This window comes from Cylas formicarius, unplaced genomic scaffold (assembly GCF_029955315.1).
Source record: "Cylas formicarius isolate icCylForm1 unplaced genomic scaffold, icCylForm1.1 PGA_scaffold_10__41_contigs__length_53128322, whole genome shotgun sequence".
NCBI lineage: Eukaryota > Metazoa > Arthropoda > Insecta > Coleoptera > Brentidae > Cylas > Cylas formicarius.
Genome location: NW_026844214.1, coordinates 47,181,882 through 47,206,992, shown reverse-complemented (window position 1 = coordinate 47,206,992; position 25,111 = coordinate 47,181,882). Strand labels below are relative to the sequence as shown.

At 36.3% G+C, this 25,111-nt stretch overlaps 1 protein-coding gene across 3 annotated transcripts in view; it reads right to left on the bottom strand.

The window, feature by feature from the left end:
• The window catches only part of LOC132696374 (semaphorin-1A), a 785,898-nt gene that overhangs the window by 548,710 nt on the left and 212,077 nt on the right, over window positions 1-25,111 (bottom strand). Inside the window, exon 1 of one of the 3 annotated variants that reach the window (XM_060661187.1) lies at window positions 4,446-4,463. The exons of the other annotated variants lie outside the window; for them this stretch is intronic. The gene's annotated coding sequence lies outside the window, so the exon portion shown is untranslated. Of the gene's footprint in view, window positions 1-4,445; window positions 4,464-25,111 lie in introns of those variants that run through there. 3 annotated transcript variants of the gene reach the window in all.

Sequence of the window (25,111 nt, the reverse complement as noted above, 5' to 3'; positions counted from 1 at the left end):
GCTAAAATGTTTTCTAAACCCTCAGTAATTTGCTAACATATATGGTGTTTTCCAATTTTTAGAAACTGCGGGGAGTATGCTTAATGTTTCAGTTCTTTAGGGCAATAGGTTTAATGATTTTTCTCTATAGGTGGGCATTTTTCGTCCAAAACGCAGGAATTTATGATTTATTAATGCACCAGAACAAAAAGGCAACCAGATGTTTATATCTCGAATTGAGGTTCCATGTCCTCCTACCGCATTTGGAGTAATGCGTGTGATTATTTTTTCAAGATCGGTTTGTTTAATTAGATGTTTAATACTTTGTTCCCACATTACTGCTGTAAAAATTTCATAGATCGGTGGATGTGGTATCAGGTAAATGATCAGTCTCTCGAAAAAAATTATAGATATCTGTGCACTTTTTGAGCTCTTCTGGAATCTCGAAGCGATTTTCATTTTTATTTTTTGATATATTTAGTTTATTAGAGGTTAAATAAGTTATTTTTTCCCTAACTATTGCATGTTTTGTATAATTTCTTCATTGTCTATAATATGTAAGATAATGAAGAGACGATATTCGTAGGTATTTTTTATTGGCCTAACCCTTAATTTCATTAAAAATTTAATATTGTCAGTAATCCGTGGAGTAAATATGAAAATTAATGTACATTTTTGTTAATTATTTCCCATTACAAAGTTGTTAATATCTTCGGAAATTTCCGGGATATTACCGCACGCTTTTGGGAGCAACCGGATGTTTTCGGATATATTAGCTCGGCTTGCATTTTAACGTTGGACAATTCTAACGCTCATGTCAATGAATGTATTCGTGTTGTTTTGCAAAAATATACCCAAAAGGGTAGTAGAAAAAGTATGGTGTGTAACAAGTTTGGTGAACTTTTTACGTAAATCAAAAGTCAGGATCGATCGCGGCCGTTCCGAAGACTCCAAATCTTGCTCATGTCAAAGCAGGGCACTCGGTGAGCAGATGATATGGGGTCTCCTCCCCTTCCATGCACCGCGTCGCCTCCAATGCCTAGCAAGTAAATTATTTCTTATTATTCGACATTTTGTTGCTCTTATTGAAAAATCTTTCAATGTTTCAGTGCAGGGGTAAATGCCTTGGTGCTTTACACACCTGCAACTATTTCCAGCCAGAAAACGACAACCTAAAAGCTGACCCGAACTCGGCCAACTAACAAAATGGAATTTTCATTAACCGTCAGTAAAATATGTTGCGTCCGCGTTTCCAAAACTTTTCGCCGCCACATCGTTTAAATGCGTCGCATTTAAATCTCGCAATCTCTCATTTCATCGTTTAATTTTTGCATATAAAGGCAACTCGTAACCGAAATAGCAAATTGTTAACTTTTCGTTGGCGTCTCCTTTTACGGTAAATTGTTTATAGAAAATCGGAAGTACAAAAAGTCGCGTCGACAAGCACCGAATGAGCGAGTAATGACGCCGCTGCCAGCAAATTGACGATGAATTTGTAATGATCGCATGAAAGGATATTTTAAAGCGGGTCCGTTGTGCTGTGAAGTTGCCGCGCGGCAGTTGGTTACTTGACATGAATAATTCGACTCTGTACGTCCACACTCTACGGACGTGAACCATAATACTCCATTAAAGTCATTGTTCCTTCCATGCCGATTTCCAACTTCAAACGAATATATAGACAATGTGTGCCTATTTAACATTTAGATTCGTAGACGGAAATGGATAAAGTTGGTTATCTGTTGGTAAGGTCGTTTTCGTCCCGACAACGAAAAGCTCAAAGGTTTTATACGTTTAGTATTTACAAATCTCAACTTGCTGACGTTTCGTCTGTTAGCTTGTTTAGAGCTTCACTAAAATTGCTTTATATTATTGGAGGGAGGCGGAGCTAAACGACGAGGGACTACGCATTCTCGCATTTTTGTTTAGTAACAGAATTGATTACAAGCTAGAATTTTAGCTTCGGAAGAATAAGAATCGATGTGCGATTTCGTGATTATTCTCCCTAAAGTGCCATCTTCATTCAAAGAAGATCGGCAACAAAATGCCGAATGTGTTGGAGCAGTAACGACGTCCGTTTTTCATCCAATCTTACTCTCGAGTATGAGCAGAATGAATTTGTACTTGCTATGGCTCGTAAGGAGACCCAGATAGGCTGTTTTCCTCTTTTTTGTTACGTCGAGGGCTCATTCATTCAGGACACGATCAGCTCAACATTGCAAGTGTAAGTGTGAAAAGCACGTAGCATTCGAAGACATAATTTGATATGAATGTGAAAATTATTTGAGAAAATCAGAGCATACATATAATCAGTACAAGTCAAGTTTCACGGAAGACAGTAAGTTATCGACTGGTTAACATATGAAACTTGAAGGGATATTGATAATAGTGGAATTACAGGTGAGCCCAAATGTTGTCCACACACACAATTTATATAAAAAGATTTGCGTTCACACACGTCTTATTCTTAATTTAATCGACAATGAAATAAAAAAATTGCATAACTATGTCTACAGATAGTGACGAAAGTTTTGTATAACGGTACATAATAGTATAATATGTGGAAAACGGTAACACTGGGTATATTTTTGCAAAACTACACGAATACATTCATTGACATGAGCGCTAGAATTGTCCAACGTTAAAATGCAAGACGTGGTAATATCTCCGAAAACATCCGGTTGCTCCCGAACCCGTGCGGTAATATCCCGGAAATGTCCGAAGTGGCTCGGATCCGTGGGAAAATAAACTCACGCAGTAAAGCGACGCTGTCCGCACGCAACATCGGTATATACGTAGGTATTTTATAGAAGGGAGGCGAAAAGGTATTTTGTGATCTGGAGAAGAATTAGTTCCTTTGTATTTTGGATAATCTGAGACTCACCAAAAATGGAATAAATTTTCAGTAGTCTATTTTGAAAAAATTCCAAGTAATCTGTATAGATCCTCTACTCTGCTCTTCTACTCTGTGGACTCCAAACGACTTTACCAATTGAAGGCTTGCCAAGAACAAACGAGTTAAATAAGTCTTCGTTTTTGGATGTATTTGAGCAAACCAAATCAATATGCATGTCAAATACTAGTTTGGAATCAATTATAAGTCCCTGATGTGGTCTACTTTTGCAATCAAAATTTACTACTGATCTTCACGAACATCTCAGATGTATCCAGAAACACAGTTCTTTTGTGCTTTAAAATTTCTATAGACATCTGTCCGAGCCATCTTTCAGTCATGAATTCTGTCTACGAGCAAACAAAGGCTTTCTTTCGATCTTAAGTTATCGGGCGGAGAATTTCGTATCTCATAAAGTGGTGCTGGGTGCGCTGCAGAACTTTTATGTTTCTCTTATGTTCCATCCATTGTCTTTTTGTGGCTGTATCCAATGGTCCAACTCTCGCATTCGTACAAAAGCACTTGGAAGATATAGCGGCCAAGTATTCTGATCCGGAGTTGAAGGCTGAGGTATCAATTTTCCAGAAGTGTCGTTGAGAGAAGAATGTTTTAATTTTTTTTTTAGTTTTAATTCTGTAAATAAGAATAACAAATTGATTTTATTGGTAGAGTAGTATTTTTGTCTCTTTATTTTGACACACGTTTTACGACTAAGACCATAGTTGATACAATGGACTGAATTGGGACTATTGATTTAGTTATTACCATTCGTCGCATTTTCCTATTCCGTATACATTCTAAATTTTCACATATCGAAACCTGCAATAGCGAATGCAGACAGTGTATTACATGAATCAAAAATGTAAAATGGGGCAAACAAAATCAGAGACGCGCCCATGTAAATACGGTTATTTTCCGCCGATGAATCACGAAGGTGGATCCGAAAGATCCGGGGGTATAAATCAAATAAATATCCCCCACCGAGACCGAATTTTCTTTGAAAATCCCTAGCCGTGCGACCTATCAAACATTGACAGGTATATGCGAATTTATGGCCACGCGAAATTCCTTGCCACGGTCTTTGCTATTATTTACGAAATAGGACGTCGCGTGTTATATAGATCGAGGAATGTTTATTAAACGTCTACGTTGCGGAGACCATCAGGTTTGAATGCGTTTACCATACCCGAACGAACGTCCCTGTTCAGCGTGCAATTGTCCCATTCGAAATCGGTATTTCGTACAACTAATCTGATTAAGGCCGTTCTTCAACGCACACGGACAATTCAAATTTTCCCGCAAAAAGTGACTTACAATCTACTATGGTTGCTGACTGGAGGGTAATCGTTTTGTTGACTTTTTCAGAGCTTAAATGAAGATTGCTTATATAGCGTTTGAGGGAGGCGGAGTTAAAAGAACATGAACATCGCCTTAGAGACGATTAGCAAGTTGCCCAGTAATAATTTAAAGTTGAAACCCATTACTTTTTTCTAAGCAATTCGCAGAAGTGTTGCCATGACCAATTACCCACCTCATGTATTGTTAATTTTAGCTGTTATTTTACATACTATACCTGTTTTTATGGTCCAAATAATACGGCCTCTGTCTTATAGGCATTGAGGTTTAAGTTACTAGCTGAAGACAATTCCAGATTCTTTGACTCACCTGGAACAAAGAAGAGGCGAATTAGCATTCAATAATATTATTTCGCATTACAATAACACTAACTATAGCATTATGCCATCATTCAACTCCACTGTGTGTATATAACAAGCACCACCACCACCACCAAACCAATGGGTGCTAGAACTAGGCAGGTACTATAAACAATAACATCGACAATAATAACGTATCTTCATTAAGACTAAACAACACAAAAATAATTAAATTCAAATTTCAGAAAACATTCAGTTTCGCCAAGAGCCGTAAGTTTGCGTAATCTGTGAAGCGAGGAGAGTTAGCTATGGAAAACGCTAACATCATTCGATAAGTGATTGAAAACTTGTAAGTTAAAACATTTGGCAATTTTATTTATAAATCTTCTGGATTTCTGATGTGTCAGTTGTTGATAAATCAAACTTGCTGACGTTTCGCCAATCATCCTGCTGCCATAAGATTTGATATTCGGTTTCGTGGTTATGTTATGTCCTAGTTTTAAGGCTCTTTCATGTTCTTTTAGCCTTTTGATTGTCATTGATGGATTTTTGGGCAAACGGTAAATCTGGTTTTAATACTATATTCTTTTAAAGAACTTTTGATCTGTGGAGCCAATAATGATTTGAATGTAATAATGTAATCCTAGGTCCAGTGACTCGGTTTCAGATAGTTTTACTTCTCAGTTGTTGATAACCGATGATTTTTGGGCCGGATGAAGGTGAGACAATGCATTAAGATTTGTGTGCGTACGTTTATACCTGTTTAAGAAAAGCAACAATTCGACATGGACATTTTCTTTCTCGAACTTGGTTTTATCCCTATATGACATATGTGCCATGGTCTATGAAGCCTGCCTAACATTCTTTGGCTCAAATTACATATTTACACTCTGTAAAATAAAACTAACAATTGAGATCCACAACAAGTTGGAGCAGAAGGTATGGGTAGCAAGAGCAGAGAGAGAATACTCGAAGAACGAATGTAGAATGACAGGAATGAAGTTATAAGCATTTTAGGCTCTCTCATCCTTATTGCGAGACACAACACCAATCCACGAATTGCTTAATGATTTTAAAATCGGAAAACCGAAAGTGCATTCAAGAAGAAGCTGTTTAAATTTGTATTATCAAATCATTAAACCATTTTCATGACAGTACATTTTAGTATAGCCTTTGCATCATCAGGGATTTTTTTCCTATAATAAATTTCTATTTCTTTTTTAGTGGAAATGAGCCTATGAGTACACAGAATAGAATAAGCCGGAAGGCGAGCAAATAAAAAAGGTTTTTATTCTGGAAACTTTCTTGTTTTCTGTTTCCTTCATGATGAAATCGACTTTCGTAAAATTATCTACGATTATCACTAAACTCGAGATCTCGGTAGGCGGTGCCTGTCAGACATCAGCGGCCATTTTGCCGGCTATTAGTGGCTTTTACTGGGAAAGTCGATATGAAACAAAGTAAGTGTCCGAACTTTCGAGATATCAAGTTGCAATTCACTAGAAATTTTTAGTTCCATCCCCACATGAAACCTGTCGAAACTAAGCGGGATCGAAAGTTTTGAAATATGTTTTTAAATTTTTTTTTTTGCGACCGAAAGAAAATGATTTTCTCGGAAGGGGTATGTGCGATCGAAAAAATTCTTGAACCATAAATATAGTTTAGTCAAAAATATGGATCCCAGTTATGAGAAAATAACTGAAAATTATAATTTTTCTGAATAATCATTGGGCGTAACTGATAAACCGTGGCAAACGTCGCGATTTGGTTTTAACAATGTTTTGGACTCTTGCGTCTGAACAAAAGAGTATTACTCTCCAATTCTAGATCATTCCTTCATTTGCCTATGTAAGCGAGTTTTAGTTCAGTTCTATTTGAGCTACTGAAGCGATAATTTCGGCAAGCGAAATACTAGCAAATTGCTAGTGCCATCAATGTGCTTTGTGTCTTTGTGTACATCTTGAATATGATACCTGGTGTAAGGAAGAAGGAAGGAAGAATTCTTTTTTTTATCTTGCGCAATGGTAAACTTATTTGTTTGCCAGGTAATGAATCCATTTCAGTGATGAAAGAATTCAATATAAAGAGGCATTACCCAACTAAATATCCTTTGCTGCACTCACTGACAGGACAAATACAAAAAGAGAATATCCAGAAGCATGCTGTAAATTGGAAAAAACAGCATTATAATGTTGTGAAAGCTAGTTTTATCGTTAGTTCAAAATTCTCATTAAAACCTTTTGCCGAAGGAGAATTTAACAAGGAGAGTATGTTATAAGTTTTAAGTGTATTGTATCCTTAACACAAAAATAAATTTGGAAAATTAGTTTGTCAAGACGTATAAATGATATAACAAAACAATGACTGATCGTATGACTGGTTTTCAATCATTTTCCATAGCATTAGACGAGAGCACCGATTTGTCCAAAATAGCCCAATTGGCTTTATTTAGTCGAGGTGTTGATAAAAGAGTCCACTGTTACTGAAGAATTGCTTGCTTTGCAGCGGCTAAAAGGAACCATTATATGAGAGTATATTCATGAAGTTAAAAAAGGTATTTACAAGTTTTGGCTTGCCATGGTCAAAATTAATTGGAATATGAACAGGTGGTCGGCTTTCTCATAGACATTTTGAATGAGAAAGCAAATAAATTAAATATGCAAAAAGATTATTTGATAGTCCTTCATTGCATTATTATCATATCTCGACGGCACGATGGGTTTTTGGACCAAATATCAGCACATTGTGAAGTCAGATGGCTAAGCTAATAGAAAATGCTGAAACGGTTTACGAGCCTAGAAATGAGATAGCGGATTTTATGCAACTAAAACATAAACCAATGGATTCTGGTCCTACAGACTATTTGAATGATTTCAATTTGAAATTTCAAAAACAAGGACGGTTAGTAAATAAATTATGCAGCCATTTGTAAGAGTTTCAGAACAAAATCCGCATGAGGAAGGTACAAATGCTGTCTGATAACACGATTCCACCCCGCTCTCTGAGGTATGAAAATATTGCTTAGCTGCTGAAGAACTCAAGTTACTGTCTGGACAATTTTCGAAAAGATTTAGCGATTTCAAAAACATGGAAGACTGTTTCCTTTCCTAGTTCAACAAAAATTAATGTACAAAATGCTACAATACACTTGGCAATGGAGTTGATCAAGATTCAAGAAATCTTCAATTCAGAAAATACCTAGAAGATTGATTGGTGCTACTTTTTAAAAAACTTCTGGATTCCTCCTACGTCGGTTTTTGTTGTGTCGAACTACCTAACGCTTCGCCAATCATCCTGTTGGCTTCTTCAGGGCTTGACTGAAACTGGCTCGCATTTTACTCTGTACCTGCTTTTATATTGTTTGAGGGGGGCGGAGCTAAATGAGTCGCGGTTAAAATCTTTAGGTTGCTTATAGATTTCTATAAACTCTCGGATTTTTCGTTGGTAGAAGAATTGATTACATGCAAGAATTTTTGTTTTATAGCATAAAATTTCATGCTCTTTCATGTTCTTTGAGCTTAGTTAATATTTTTGTCCGGTCTCTCCAATGTATTCTTTGTCGCATAAGCATGGAATGCTGTAAACTGCTGGCATCTCAAACGTTGTCTTTGACGGATCGAAGATGTTGAGAAATTTTTGGATAAGTCGTAAATCTGGTTTTTCCAAAAATCTCCCAACATCTTCGATTTGCCAAAGGCAAAATTCCATTTGAGATGCCAGGAGTTTACAGCGTTCCATGCATATGCGGCAAAGAATACATGGGAGAAACTGGACGAGAAACATCAACTAGGATCAAAGAACATGAAAGAACATTAAGACTAAGACAAATAAACTCAACAGCAGTTGCCGAACACAATCACGAAACCGGACATAACATATTATTCGATAAATCAATCAATCAATTCTTTTACAAACGAAAAATCCGAGAGTCAAAAAAAATTTATAAGGAACATAACAATCTTAACCGCGACTCAGTCATCCGAGACGGTGTTTATGGCCCTCATTTAGCTCCGCCCCCCTCAAACAATATAAAAGAAGGTACAGAGTAAAATGCGAGCCAGTTTCAGTCAAGCTCTGAAGAAGCCAACAGGATGATTGACGAAACGTTAGCTAGTTCGACTCAACGAAAACCGCCGCAGGAGGAATCCAGAAGTTTTGTAAAAAGTATTACAGTAGCCTGTGGATGTTTCTTTGAAAAAAAAATTGATTGGTTTGTGCGTTTGTCAGTACTTATAAATGCGGACAGTTCTTTTTAATGATGAAAGTTAATAAAGGACAAGGTTGGCTGACGATAATTTGGAACATTCTCCTTCAAGTTCAAGTGTCTCATTGCTTTCGGTGTCGTTATTTAATTTTTTAATTAGAATATAATGTTGTACCTATTTTTTTCACTTTGTCATTTTAATAAATTATTTTAAAATAATATCGCCGTATTATTTCATGTCTAATATCGATCGTTAAAAATTGTGAACACTACTTTTAAAACGCGTATTTGCACATTAAAGTTTGGCCCACATGTCATGCCTATCCCTGCTCCAGGCTCTCAATAGTAAGTGGAGCTTTTGTTTTCACTAATCAGTAAAACACGAAGAAAATTTCTTTTTAACTGTTGAGACGATCGTTTGCATCGTGTACAATGCGTGGTACAGCCCGACCTGCCAACTTTGACAGGTGACAGAATGCGCCGTCCACACTCCAGAAGCAGATTTAAAAAAAAAACGCAGCACCGCCTGCGACGATAAATATTTAACCCACGGGGGGTGGCGAGGTGGACTTTAAAGAAACTTATTACGATAAGGACAGAAACGTTGGAGTAAGGCGGTCTTATATTACCGCCACTGATACGATCGCGTCTCGGCTATTTTAAAATCGCGTGCGGTAAACCCTAATGACGTCCCGTTAACTTTTTATTTACACTGCTGCCGTAACGGCAAAACTCTATCCGGCTTTATAAATAGACTTATAATATGCGCGTTTGTGCATGTGTGGTGTGTACGTGAAAGGCCCACGGGCAACCGCATTTAGTGCCAGTGGATTTTAATAAAAACGCCTTCCGGATATAGAAGCAGTTTTCGAAACGCGATAAAGCCGATCGTTGGTTTGCTGGTGCGGTTTCGAAATCGAGAAGCAGGCGCCTCGTTAGACCGACGAGTTTAAATAAATAAATAAAAACTGCAATAATTTTTTGGCGGGTTGACTTCTTATTAATTCTATTTTAGCACAAACAGGATTACACATATTACCTCACAGATAATAATCTAGTGGGTTTAAGTCAGGCGACCGAGTTGGCTGACCAATTTACTGGGTCACCGCCACAAATCCACTTTTCATTTACTAGTTTCTTGCACCCCGTTCCATCATCCTCCTCCTAAGTGCCGTCTCTGCTAAGGTTGGCGACCATTGTGGCATACATTTCTCTGTTCTGGGCTTGATGTATGAGGGCATTTCCATCTGTGTGGGTCCAGTCCCGGATATTTCTCAGCCATGATTTCTTCTTTCGACCTATGTTCCGTCTACCCTCTATCTTCCCTTCCAATATCAGCTGAAGCTGTTCGTGCTCTTGGTGGCGCATGATGTGTCCGAGGTAAGCGGTTTTACGTATTTTAAGGAGCGTGTACAAGTGTGCTCGTGTGTTCATTTTACGTAGCACCGTCTCGTTAGTTGTGTGGCTTGTCCAACTGACCCGAAGCATACGTCGATAAAGCCACATCTCGAATGCGTTGAGTTTCTTGATGTCGTCTTGCTTAAGTGTCCATGTCTCACAGCCATAAAGCAATAGAGCCCATACGTAGCATTTAAGTGCTCTTAGTCTGAGAGTTATTGATAGTCTCGGATGACATAGCACTTTACGCATATTTAGAAATCCAGTTCTGGCGATTTCTATTCTTCTTCTTATTTCTTTTGAGTGGTCCAGTTGGTTGTTGACTTCTCTGCCCAGGTAGATGTAGTGTTGCACCGTTTGAAGTCTGAGACCATTTATCATAATGTTGGTTATGTGCCCCTGTGAGGATCTGTCAAATACCATGGTCTTGGTCTCAGCGGTATTGATTTCCAGGCCCATTCTTGAGCTTTCTTCATTTAGGATGCTCATCAAAGTTTGCAGTTGTTCTTCCGAATCTGCTATCACCACGGTGTCGTCGGCGTACCTTATGTTGTTGATAATGTTCCCATTTATTTTAGCTCCTTCGGGGCAGGTCTGTAATGATGCTTTCATTATAGACTCCGCGTACACGTTGAATAGGAGTGGGGACAATATGCATCCTTGTCTTACCCCTCTTTCTGTATTTACGTATTCGGTGTTTCCAGTCTCCGTTCGTACGCAGCCCTTATGGTCCCAGTACATGTTGCGGATGATGATTATATCTCTACCATCCAGTCCTATTTCCATCAGGATTCGTATTAATTCCTCATGCTTTATACGGTCGAAGGCCTTTTTGTAATCGACGTAGCACACATAGAGTTTCCTTTGGACTTCCATGTACCTCTCTGCTATTAGAGTTAATCCCAGAGTAGCTTCCCTTGTGCCTGTGCGTTTCCTAAACCCGTACTGCGATCGGCTCAGATATTCTTCACATTTGTTATAGATTCTGTTGAATATTATTCGCATGAAGATTTTTGCTGCATGGCTCATCAGGCAGATTGTTCTGTGATCTTCGCACTTTCGGGCTTTGCTTTTTTTGGGTAATGCTATGTAGGTCGATGTTAGCCAGTCTTGAGGCAATATTCCATTTTCATATATTTCATTGAAAAGCCGGGTTAATGTTGTGATGGCGTTGTCACTTATATACTTAAAATGTTCTGCCGTCGTCTGGTCGTCGCCTGGTGCCTTATTGCTTTTTGTGTCCCTGATAGCCTGTAGGACTTCCTCTTTTAGTATGGGTAGTTTGTCCCCCTTCTGGATTTGGGGAGGTTCTTCTCTTCTCTGTTCATTTCCAAACAATTCCCTCAGGTAGTTTTGCCATATCAGTTTTTGCTTTTCGGGGTCGAGTTCTAGTTCGTTGTTGTTACCGCTTATTAGAGATAGGTGTTTGGGTTTCCACAGACCCGCCATTTCTTTGATCTTTCTGTGCAGTTCTCTATCTCTGTGCTGTGTTTGTAACTCTTCTACTTCGTCGCACCTCCTCTGTAGCCAGTTTTCTTTGGCGTCGATGATTTTTCTACCTATCTCTCTGTCAATCTGTTTGTATTTCCATTGGTCCCTGTTTCGTGCTTGACGTCTCTTGTCCATGTTGTCATGTTGAAAGAAAATCCCGAACCTAATACGTATGGGAATATTGTCTAAACATTCGACCAAATGATATGTGTAAGGAGTTTTAAGGAATCGTTAGCATTTAATTTATTTGGCAAAATAGAAGGACCCATTGACGTATTATTCATGATAGCTGGCCAAGCATTGACCTATGTCGGAAGTTGCTTTTTCCAACAAACCTCGAATTGAAATCTTTGTAACATCATATTGGTAAACTTACAATTGTGGTCTTAATGTTATTTAAGTATTTTCCTCAATTCTCAATTCAAATTCCTAATCAATCCACCCTCCTAATTGATGTTGAGATTAGAAAAATAATACTCTCGTGGAAGTCACATAAATAGCGGAGAAAATTTGTAGAAGCAGTAACAGTATTAATAATAAGTTAATAAAAATAAGTATAAAACCTTACATTTTTACAATGTAGATCTCTGGAAATATACCTAACAGATTTATTGCAAAAATTTTTATTAAATGCTCACTAATTTAGCAATACTTTTCTACTCGTTTTTGTAAAATATCTAACTATACATCACTATAGCGCGCGGAAAGTGATATTTTGCCACGTCATTTTCGTTTCCAACGGGTGCCAGCTATTTCGGATATTTCCGTGATATTACCACACGGGTTTGGAAGCAATTAGATATTATCTGACCATCATGTCAGTTTAAGTATTCTTTTTTTTTGCAAAAACGTGCCCAAAAACTAAAGGTCGTAAAAAAAGTATAATATGCAACACGTTTGGTCAACTTTTTAAGTCACTCGTTTATTAAACACTGGCTCCTCTGCGCTCCGCTCGTGCCAAATAAACTCGTGAGTCAAGTGCCGTTCACCGCACTTGTTGCATAATATACTATTTATTAACTTCCTCCCCTTAGGGAGTGGGTCCAATTTTTATAGATACGCCGCTGGTTTTTCAAATATTTCATAAAAAATTTTAGGTCAAAGCAATCAAAACTGAGACTTTTTTGTGCTTTGTGTTTTTTAGTTTTTGTTTGCTTGAATGGCGGTGATTTTTTAATTTTTGTATTTATTTTTGGTTTTGATTTGATTTTGGTTTGAGTTGTTTTGTATTAAAATTAATTATATATAGTGAAAAATTAACTCATTTTTTGATTTTTATAAGAAACACTGCCGTTGCAGATGCCGCTAGTAAACATTAAAAAAATTGATGCAGTAAAATTCCTCCTTGCAATATTTACCAGGCTATGTACCTCAGGAAAATACCTGATTCAAACCATTTTTTATTTTAATTTTTCAAAGAACTAGTAGTCGGTCGATAAGTCTTAGAAAATCCACTATTAAATTTTTTTAAAAAATGAAAAAAAAAACACTTATCTAGAGTACTATTGAAAAAAATTAGTTAAAACTTTAGCACCCTTGTTCATGTTTAATTATGTTTAAGTGAATGAATATAAATTCAAACGTTTTGGCTATCTACCTGTTATGACGTATATAACTTATGTTATCCCCCAGCTTCGCGCGTTGTCAATGCATTTGCGATAAATTACATTCCAATCGTTTAATGCAACCGAGTCGTCCTCCCAGTGCCGCCATGTTCCGTTGGCAGCCACCAAGAACAATGGCCGAAACATCAAGCTCATTAATAATTCCCGCACCCTTTTGCTTTTCCGCCATTATTCTAATTAAATTAGTGATTCGCGTCGTAGCTTTGCCGTCCCTCCAAAGAAATTTAGGGGTTATATGACCGTCCTTTATTTGTTCGCAATTGGCGACCGAAAGTGATTAGCTTTGGCGGTTCGTTAATTACAATATCCAGTAGATTAAGAACGAAACTGATTTCCTTTAATTCATAGTGATTTGAAACCTCCGCATCACACCAAGTTTGGGATGTGTAGCTAGACGAACAAGATGCTCATATAGCTATAAAGCAATAAATAATACGCACTCACTCACTTAAAGTTAAAATGAAACAATTAAATATATGAAATGTAGGTTTCCGACTATCGTAGAATATAGTATTGTCCAGTTGCTTTGCTGGTTGTTTTCATTTCTCAATTTCTCAAAAACCACAAACAAATAAAGGGAGGAGAACGCTAATCTACTAAAAGAAATTTGCCATTCTCAAATTCTTTTGAACGCTTTACTCTCAGGAAATATATACCAGCCGTTAAATTGAGGAAGAACTTCAAAGTTGTCAGGATACCCATCAAAAGTGGAGAATATACATCCATTTTTCAGTCTACCTAAAGACACCATCTAGTGTGCCCACTTGAACTTTTATACTCGCTAGGAAAGCGAATCTGAAACGAGCCTTTAATTATTTTCTTTCTGGACATTACCAAACCAAATGACTGCAATGCACTACAAAACGCTCTGATCATGGCAAATCAGTGGTGGTCTGTAACTTAATGTTGAAATAATAACCCCTTGTTGTCCGATATACATTCAAAAGTGTACTCTTGCAGAGGTGTGATACGTGACTTCCCGGCTAGGTGAACATGAGAAAGAATTGTTATTGTGCTTCTGGTTTGTTAAAGAGCCTTCTTGCGTGTTGTGAACACTACAGATTTCTGCATTTCGAGGAACACTACAGATTTCTGCATTTCGAGGTCGGACCCTGGCTGATTTCCAAGGGATTTCCGACTAGGCTTCAGTGAACCTCCCTGAATATTCCCTGTTGCTCCAATGGTTACCGGAACGATAGTCACTTTAGCAGCCTGTCATGTTTGCTTAAAATCGTCTACCCCTTCTCACGATCTTTCTTTTGTAGGTTACTAGAGCAGGTATTGCAATACCAACCAGGGTAAGAGTTATTAATGAAAGAATGCATTAAGATATCCAGCGTATTATGTTGGACAGAGTGATATGCTGGTATGGATCTATTGCAATATATTCTGATTATGATTCGCTAGATACGAGAACCTTGCAGCTTCTGATAAGGTGTTTAATATTCTCATGGTCTTCTCCACATACGCCCTCTGTCTCCGGTATTATCGAGATCTGATACTGCCTGAAAATTTCATATTTCGGTTGGAAATACATTCGTAATATTTGTACCTGGCTCTTACGACAAATTATTGTTACTATTATTATTTTGTTATTATTGGTTTCCGTCTCAGATGTCTCTGAGAGGAGCTTTCTCCTATCCTACTTCACCTAAGCTCAAAACTTTTCGAACATTGTAGCTTTTTGTGATGCATCAAAGATGTTATTCTGCGTGTCTAGTTTCTCTAGGTTTTTCTTGAATTTTTTGGAACCTGTTCCCTCCGTTGACATAACCAATTGACAAATGGTTAGTTCGTTAAGACGTCGTATTTGTTTTAGCTGGATAACCAGGTCTTTGTAATTTAGAACTTTATTAGGTTCCGTAAGTCTCAAATTGTGGGTCAACTATCAATGATTTTACCTTTATTTCCTTGTTTATTAATGAGGAGAACATCTGCTCTGGTGTGAGCGACCGTTGAATATGCTAGTACCGGACGATCCCAGTATAGCAGATGTGACCTATTTTCGAAAATTGATTCTGGTTCATATTTGTAAAATGGTCGTGGCTTCCTAAATAAGCATTATCTGCTTGTGCGCTACAACCACCCATGATGTGTTCTATTGATTCTCCAGTATTGCTACATTTCCTATATTTATCAATGGTGCTAATTTTCAATATATGTTTTTCATAATTTCTAGTTCTAATTACCTTGTCTTGCATTATTATTATTATGATTATTATTATTATTATTGTAATTTCTATTATTATTATTTTCCTCTAATTTAATGATAAGTCCCTTCCCTTTTTGTGAAGGTACCTAAATGCTGAAGGAAAAAAAATCGCAACGCCCTGTATCTTGATAGCGAACCTGGAATTACTCGATTTCATTAAGTAAAACACATGTATACTAAACGTGACCGACATATTTGGACTTGAATTAACATTTGGTGACGTTTCAATTTAACAAATCTTTCGATGATCGATGGTCGTTTTCATTGACCCGATTTACGTAAGGTTATAATCGACAAACGACGCCCGTGGCGTCGCAGTCGTGGCTAACGCGATCTTAACGACGAAATAATTAAGACCGTCTATCGGCTAAGTATTTCTTTAGATTTAGACGAAATACCTAAAATCACTCGCGCGGGCTCGTGATTAAAACGCATTTAAATATTTCACCGAACTTCCGCGGAAAATCGACAATGGCGTGCGCATTCCCGAAAAAGTTTTCCCATTTAACGCGAGGAATTTCGAAAATTGCTTCCCAGAAAACTGTTTATTATTTTACGTACCTATTTGCTCCGATTGCGTTCCCGGAAAATCTTCAGCGAGTAAATTTCGCGGAAAAGTTGCCGATTTTGCGACATGGTGAATCGGGACACTTCCTTGAGCCAAATGAACTGGTTTACCCAGATTTTGTTTTTCTATAGTTACTCGTTTTTTCACAAAACATTATCAGGATACTATTATCAGCCAAATATATCGGTTTACCCACATTTTATTCTATAATTGTTGGTATTTCTACCAAACATTCCCAGGACATATTTTTGAGTCATATGAAACAGTTGCGTCAGACTTTCCTATAATTACCTGTTTTTCCAAAAAACAGGACACTTTTGTGAGTCGAATGAACCGGTTTACCCATATTTTATCCTTTAATGATCGGTTTTTGTACCAAACATTCTCAGAACCCATTTTTGAGTCAAATAAAACGGTTTACTCGGACTTTTCTCAATAATTACCCATTTTTCTATTAAAGATTTACAGGACACTTGAATTAATCAAATAAACGGGTTTACCCATATTTTATTTCATAATTGTCGGTTTTTCTCCGAAACATTCTCAGGACATATTTTTGAGTCAAATGAAACAGTTTACTCAGACTTTTTTTATAATTACATTTGTTTCTACAGAACATTATAAAACACTTTTGTAAGCCTGTCTACCCCCATTTTATTTTATAATTATCGGTGTTCCTACAAAACATGATCAGGACACATTTGTAAGTCAAATGAATTCCCCGATTTTTTTCTATAATTATTAATGACATTTTTCTGAATTAAACGAAAGGATTTACCCTTTTTTTTCTATAATTACCCGTTTTCCTACAAAACATTATCAGTACACTTTTGTAGTCAAATGAACATAATATTTTTAATAATTATTAGTTTTTCTACAGAACATTATTAGGTCACATTTTTGAGTCAAATTGAATTCCCCGATTTTTTTCTACAATTATTCGTTTTTTTTACAAAACATTATCATGACACTTTTTTGAGTTAATTGAAACGGTTTACCCATTTTTTTTTATAATTACCCGTGTTCCTACAAAACCTTATCAGAACACTTTCTTAGTCAAATATTTTTGTTTACCCAATATTTTTAATAATTATTAGTTTTTCCACAAAACATTATCAGGACACATTTTTTCGTCAAATAAGACGGTTTACTCAGATTTTTTTCTATAATTATCGTTTTTTTCTACAAAACATCATCACAACGCTTTTTTGAGTCAATAATTGTCCGGTTTTATACAAAACATTATCAGGACACTTTCTTAAGTCTAATGAAACCGGTTTACCCAGTTTTTTTGTATAATTATCGGTTCTTCTGCAAAACATTTTCAGGACATTTGAATCAAATAAAAATCGGTTTACTTAGATTTTTTTCAATAGAATCCCGTTTCTCTACAAAACATTATCGGCGCGGTTGCCCAGTTTTTTTTGATACTTTAGAGTCAAGTAAAAACCGGTTTACTCTTTTTTTTTCTGTAAGCATCCGTTTCCGTGTTCCGTGTTAAGCCTTTTCCAATCATATATGCAATCTGTCATGATAAATGGTTTAATTTGTTTGGTTCTAATATTGGCCCAAAGATATAACCAAGAGAACCAGCACTTATCACATTGTATTTTGTCCCCTAGACCAGAACTGGAAGTTTAATAAAACCTTGCCAATCGAACTGGCGAATTGTGTAAACAAAGAGACTTGTCGATAAATCCGACACAAAAGTGGAGCCCCGTCTGTCCACGGTTAAAAGGAAGCAAAACAAATTCGTTGGTCTAATCTGTGGACAAACAGAAACACACAGAAAAACTAAAAAGGAATCAGAAAGAACCCGTTCGCTAGACAAAATTAATGCCACAGGCTTTGGCCGAGTCCAATGAAACAAAAACTCGGATAAATCATCATCAAGGCACACCGGGCAGTGTTTAGTTACATAAACTATAACATAGGCTATGAACAACGTGTCTTGGATGCACACTATGATTGGACTCATCTTGAACTAATATCTCCCTTATACAGATATTTGAGTATTTTATTGTAATGGAAGTATATAGATTTTGTTTTACTGAAATCTTCGAGTAAACTATCGCGTAAAGAAATAATCTCTTTTTGAGGTTACGATCGAACAAGTGTAAGCACGATTCCACATTCTCTCCTCTTCTTTAATGACACTTCTCGCCAGCTATCCGGTGTCACTTGTTCCATGACTTGATCAAACAGTATCTTCTATATATCTATAGGATATCCATGACTAATGAATGCTTGCTGTAACATTCTCCATTGGATCTCCGCTGACTGATGTTTCAAAATATTTTCTTCCTTACGATCCCTTTCCTTTCTTTCATCTTCCTCTCGATCAGAAGATTTAGGAATCGATATTTTTGGTTTCTCATTATATGACCCAGATAGACTCTTGTCAATCAATCCGTCGGAAGTATCTTAAGGATTCTTCCATTAAGACACATCTTAAAATAAGTCGTTTTCAATGTCCATCATTCTATGCCGTAGAAAGGCACCGACGAAACCGTACTTAAGTCTAATTTTAATTGGGCACAATAAGTAGCTTCCGTTACTAATCGCATTTTTCGATGCGACTTGCATACACGCAGAGATTCACGAACAGACCTGAAATTAGTTATAAATTTTTAACGAGACACCGGAAAGAGGTTAATGGACGTTGCATGTAAAATAGGGAAGCCGTGTCCTGTAAAATGTAAATAAAAAAAAACACGCCGCACTTGTTTTTGCCATATCCGCTTTTTTTCAATTTTACGATGGCGGTTTATTAAAAATTTATGATGGCGGACGTTGAAAAGTTCCACGGAAAAAGCGGCACGTTCCCCGAAGAACTTCTAGCAGCGTTATGAACATCTTACTATCATTTAATATGTAATTATAAAGATGGAATTCAGCATGACGGAATCGCTTCTAGAGTGAAGCGATGAACTCGTTCCCATTATTGGAGGTGGATTTCATCGCGCCAAAATTTATCTCCGACATGCTTACCAACCAACCAACATTAAAGGAAACATACACATCAACGAGACAGGCGTAATTAAAGTCTATTCAAATGGTTTGAAGAGCAAAAAAGGATCGAGATGAGCAGTATTCTAAAAATTCAAGAATTTCGAGATGTCTATATTTTTTTCCAAATTACTTCAACTATTTAAAAATATTCTGAAATCATCCTTCGTCGGTTGTTGACAAATCGAATTTAACGCACACACATCACCATCCGACTCAAAACTATCTCAACTTGAATTACTGCATCCATAATATTTTCCATGCTAAGCGTTCCATCCGAAAATACACTTCGCCATAAACTGCCAAAGAAAATGAATCCGAAAGCAACACATTTGATATAATAATGATGATAGAATAGAGTAGAACACAACTTTATTAACCATTCAGATAAGTCACAAGAAGAATGAATATCGTAGTGGAAAAATATATAAAATAAACAATAATACAGTAAAAACAAATTGCACTAAGTTACACAAAATAGTTCACGATAATAGATAAGATGTAAATAATACATAAATTGGAAAGTTAACATATAGATAACACAAATTACTCTCTATAAAGAAAATTTTGATTTTCTGCTTAAATTGTCTGGTTGGTAGATTTTTAAGGCTGCTCGGGAGAACATTGTATAATTTAACATTGATTTTATTAGTTTGAGAGGACCTCAGTCTGGATTACGGTAGGGCGATCGAGTCACCTTGTCTGGTGTTATACTCATGTCTACTAGTTAGTGTTCGATAAGAATCAGCATTATCATGAATGTATAAAACAGATCTGTAGATGTAGGTAGAAGGCAGCGTCATAATCTCCATATCTGCGAAGATGGGTCTGCAGTGTTCACACGGACCAGCGCCGCTAAGTTGCCGCATGGCCTTTTTTTGCAAACGAAAGGCTTTTTCCGAGTATTTTACCCCACCGCACAACACACACCGTAAGACAACTGTGCAGCAGACCGAAGTAGGCCGTTCTTAGGGCCAACCGTGTCAGACAGTGGCTGAGATGTCTTAACAGGAACACACACATAATAATAATAATAATAACAATAATAACAGGTCTTTATTTATATATCTATAAACAATAAGAAATAAATCAGTAGCAGATAAGAAGGTGGCGAGATCTAGCAAAGCTACTCAATTAATCACCCCGAATGAAGAGATTTTATGAATGAACGATTGTATCACTGTGAAAGAGAGTTTATAAAAATACATTTATACACATTTTAATACAAAGAAAAACTGGTGCTGCTAAGAATTACAGAAATAAGCAAAATAAAAAGAAAAAAATAGTATTGATTGGACAGTAGATAAGTTTTAAGGAGCTTTCTGATGTCGGAAGCAGTCGAGTAGCACGTAACACTTTATGGAATGGAGATGACACATTTAATGAAGTTATAGCTCAAAGGCCACCGATAGAGGGCAGCACGGTACCGCGGGTCAGAGAACAGAGAATTACAACGAGTGGAGCGCTGATAAATATCCGATCCCTTGACAAATTTTTCAGGAATATACTTTGGCCTTTGGGACTGCGCAATTTTAAAGATTAATGTACATATAGAGAAAGAATCTTTGGTCTATTTTAAACTGAAATTCTTGCATGTAATCAATTTTTCTACCAAAAATCAATCAAATAATCTAGTTCCTTACCTGTCACAAATATAGAAATCAGTCATCCTTGACAATGTTCATGCCCAGCCTTTAGCTCCGCCCCCTCTAGCAGTTTATAAGCAGCTGCAGAAGATTCGGAAGATCCAATGCTATAGCATTAATTTCGGGCATTTTTTCGATTATATACAGGGTTTTCCATTTATAGACAAAAATCTAATAGAGAAAATTGTTCGGAGTAAATTATCAACCGCGAATCAAAAATCGGCCAATCGGTTCAAACAGTGTTATAGGCCGCATCAGGAGCTACAATTTTTGTATTTACGGTTTTCGTCTATCATACACGCTGCTCTAGATATTGGAAAAAATCCATATGAAAACCACTGTACCTAGAGTTCAGTCAAGACGCGATGACGTCATTGATTATTACAGCAAAGTGCATGGTTTCAGAAAAAAACTTATTTTCTCAAAAACCATTTACTATTTTGGAAAAATTCTTGGACCAGGAAACGTGGGAGATCGAGGGCTATAACCTCCATTTCGGGAATTTTTTAATTATGTACAGGATGTGTCGATTATGGGTAAAAATATCCAAAAGACCCTGAAAATTGCCGTTTTCGTTTATAAATTATTAGCGGTTAATGAAAAACTATTGGTCCAAACAGTATCGTAAACTGTTAGGAGAGAGAGTTTCGGGTTTCGTCTATCATACAGGGTGCGCGGGATACTTGGAATACTATCATATGAAATCGTTATTTTTTTTTTTTTATTTATTTATTTTCAGCTCACATTCTAAAATCGCACGCTAATGGTAATAATTTTAAGAAACTAAACATCTTTGTTAACGTTGCTTTTAAAAATAGATTTTATGATTGAAACACTGCCTACGGACCTAGTGACTAAGCTGGTAAAGCTTGCATATACATTTACATATACATTTACAGTCATCGCAGAAATCGACTACAGAATTAAATTACTTTAAAATTGTACTCAATATTTATTTATTTACAAGGAGGGAAAACTAGAAAAAAAGAAACAAAAATAATGCAAATCAGGGAGATAAGCAAAACAAACCAGAAAATCACAATTTCCGTTCGACTTACTTCCGGCCACCATAAAAAAGGAATAAAGGAGCCATTTTTCTATAAAACTTACAAAATTTTAAATTTTCACCCAAGACCTTCTACAAGCACTAACAACTATACCGGGTTAGTAAAAAGTAGCGGAACGATTAAAGATCTTCAAAACTGCTCAAGATGGAACGACAAAATTCAACACCTGCGGATTTTTGAACATGAAGAATTAAAAAATGCTAACAACAATGTTGTCAGATTTCGCAATGATACTTGGAATATTGGTAAACTTTCACTAATGCAGTTCTGAAGTCTCCTATATTTAAAAACCTCTAATGTTTTGAGATGTTAAGGTGGTAAATCTGACAACACTGCTGAATTTTTCAATTCTCTTTGTTTTGGAAATATTTAAGCGTTGCGGTACTTTTCTCTATTAGAACAAGCAGTTGCTTTAGAAAATTAAAGCGAGCCCAATAATTTAATGTAATATAATTTAATTTTTTATGATCTATGTAATTTTTCCTACGGTAAATTTTTATTTTATGTTCTTTAATTCTTTGATAATGCTGACAACTAAATATTTTAACAAGTGGTTTTAAACAAATTAAAATAAAAATTATCGTATTTACGTAATGCGATTTCCAGAAACAATTTTCGCCATATACGTGCAGATAGCTGCGAAGAGGGGTTGGTCTAGAAGGGGGGGGGGCGGATATCCATAATAAATGGACAATTTTTCAGCAGTCGAAAAATATCAGCAAAAAGAATCATTATTCATCTTGCTCCGAGCACGTTTTTTTTTTCGGGGTCGGGACGCGTTCAATGTACTCATTTAGCTGGGCGATAAAAACTCGACTGCTTCTGCAACGTTGATAAATGAAAGCAATCGCTACTGCCGGATAGATAGATATACGGCAACATTGATGAATGGCGCCCGCGCGTACATTTATACCCGATACTTTGTGTATTTATACTTATAATTTTTTCCATCCCCGATAATAACAGATATCGATTTATTGCTACGGCAACGTTCCATATTGGCGTGCTTATAATTTTTTTTATAAATGCAAACGGCCAAAATAAGCCTGAACGTCAATAAATTTTATGAATCCTATACTTTAGGGCTTTTTAAATAATTTAAATGTAAGCGAGAATTGCATTAAAGCGTAACCAACTATAGTCCAAGTCACACTGAGAATACAGTGTGGGTAGCAAATGGGAGAACGGGGCACAGTGTTGCCGAGTATTCTTCAGCAGTTCCGGTCGGATCGGCCCAAAAGGTATTGTACGACCAAAAATATAGCACATTTATTGCTTTGACGACGTTTTAATTTTTTTACAGTACCTTAACCGCAGATCATCGCAGGACCGTGGTAGAGCCCGTCCCAACAGATGTTTATTCTGCATTAAGTAGGTGTTGCCTGCGATGGACCGTAATGAATACTTGTAGAAACTTGAAATATTTCTTCGAAACGTAAATGGAAAGTTTTAAATAAAAAAATAAATAATAAACAGTAGGCAAAGCTAATGAGGGGGTCGGTTGTAAGAGCATTATAATTCTGGTCGAAGTATACTTGTGTGTAGTGCAGATAGATAATATCATTTTAAATATTCTTAAATTAACCTATTAAATAGATTACTCGAACCGAGATTTGAATAACATGTTCTGAATTTGTTTGAAAATTATGAAATAAAGGCTGAATATTATCGGTGTTTAAGGACCGGTATACTGGATTAATCTAATGAGGTAAAGGCTTGAAATACCCCTCAAAATGATTTTTTTTTATTTTATGTTCGTCTCCTTCTGGAATTCTACTAGCTTTATTATAAAGCTGTTAGACGATGATAACATGGAGGTGTTAGTGCAACTGTTTAAAAATATATACAGATTGTGACAAAATCCGCAGGACTGGCAGCATTCAATCTTTGTGTCTATACCGAAAAAGCCAAATTCTAGTAATTGCAGTTCCGAATTATTAGCTTGATGAGCTTTTTATACATTATTTGTGTATTTATATGTGTTTTTGTTAACAGTTCTGCTCGCGGACCGGCAATTTTGTTTAAATTTAGGTAAATTACTTTTTATTTCTTATTTATTAAAACAGACCGATAAAAAGTATTTCGAACTAAATACAACGGATTCTGTAGGGAGAGGGAATTTGAACTGAGGTGGCTTTTACTTGATGAAAATCCATTTATCAAAATAAATAAGAACTAAATGTGATTTGATAAAGACACGGTGTTGTCGAAACAATTGTCATGTAAAAATATATAATTTCGTGAAAATATGAACTTTTAGTTCTTATTTATTTTGAGGGGGAATTTACTTTTTAATCAAGATGTACTTTCGAAGAAAAAATACATACAATTATTTTGACAAACAAAACAATTAAATAGCACTTTAGTTTTCACCGGAAGTTGGATACAACTTTTTTATTTTACATAAAGCACCATGTTCTTTATTATTTTTCAATAGCTCTAATAGTTTTGGAGATAATAGGGTTCAAAAATTACAGTGTATCATTTTTCTTCAATAAGAATAAAATATATTTTAACCAAAAAATTGATTCAGTGTTTTTTACTGAAAACTATTTCATAAATGTGCTCTTGACGGAAGTGCACTAAAGATTGGACTTTGGAGTTTTCCGTAAAAACTTCCAATAAAAGTCCCATTTTTAAAATTTTATTGTTCAATTTAGAATAATTTTTATGTGTCTCCAACAACTTTTCGAAATATTTGCGATTTATTTTTTTTTTTAATTCCAACCGTATACCACCAAAAAATAAGAGACAGTAACAATAATTCAAAAATATTGACAGTTAGTTTTTATTGTAGCATTTATCATTTGTTCTTTTTCGGGTGAATATCGCTTTGCGAATCTGGGCATGTTTCACAGAAATAATTCAAGGTATCGGACTAAGAAAAATGTACATTTAATGAAGGAAAGAGCTGAAACAGTTTCAGTAAAGCTCTGAAGAAGCCGACAGGATGAATGGCGAAACGTCAGCACGTTCGACTCAGCAAAAACCGACGCAGGAGGAATCCAGAAGTTTTGTAAAAAGTACTACAGTAGCCTGTGGAAGTTTCTTTGAAAAATTAAATTCCAGAGGGCCAGGCAATTCCGTTTATCGACAATTTGCCACTTCAGCAAAATAATGGAGCTATACTTTCAACATGACGGTGCACCTAAACACAATGCACGAGACACTACTAATTTGCTAAATAATGTGAAAACTGGATCGGAAGTAAAAGTCCTATATATTGCCCCCCAGGTCTCCAGACCTGACCCCTTGCGACTTCTTTTTGTGGGGGAGAATCAAAGAGAATCAAGAGAAGATGTGGGACATATTTACAAGAAAACGGCCGTCACTTTGAGCATTTGTTTTAGAATTAAAGTAACTT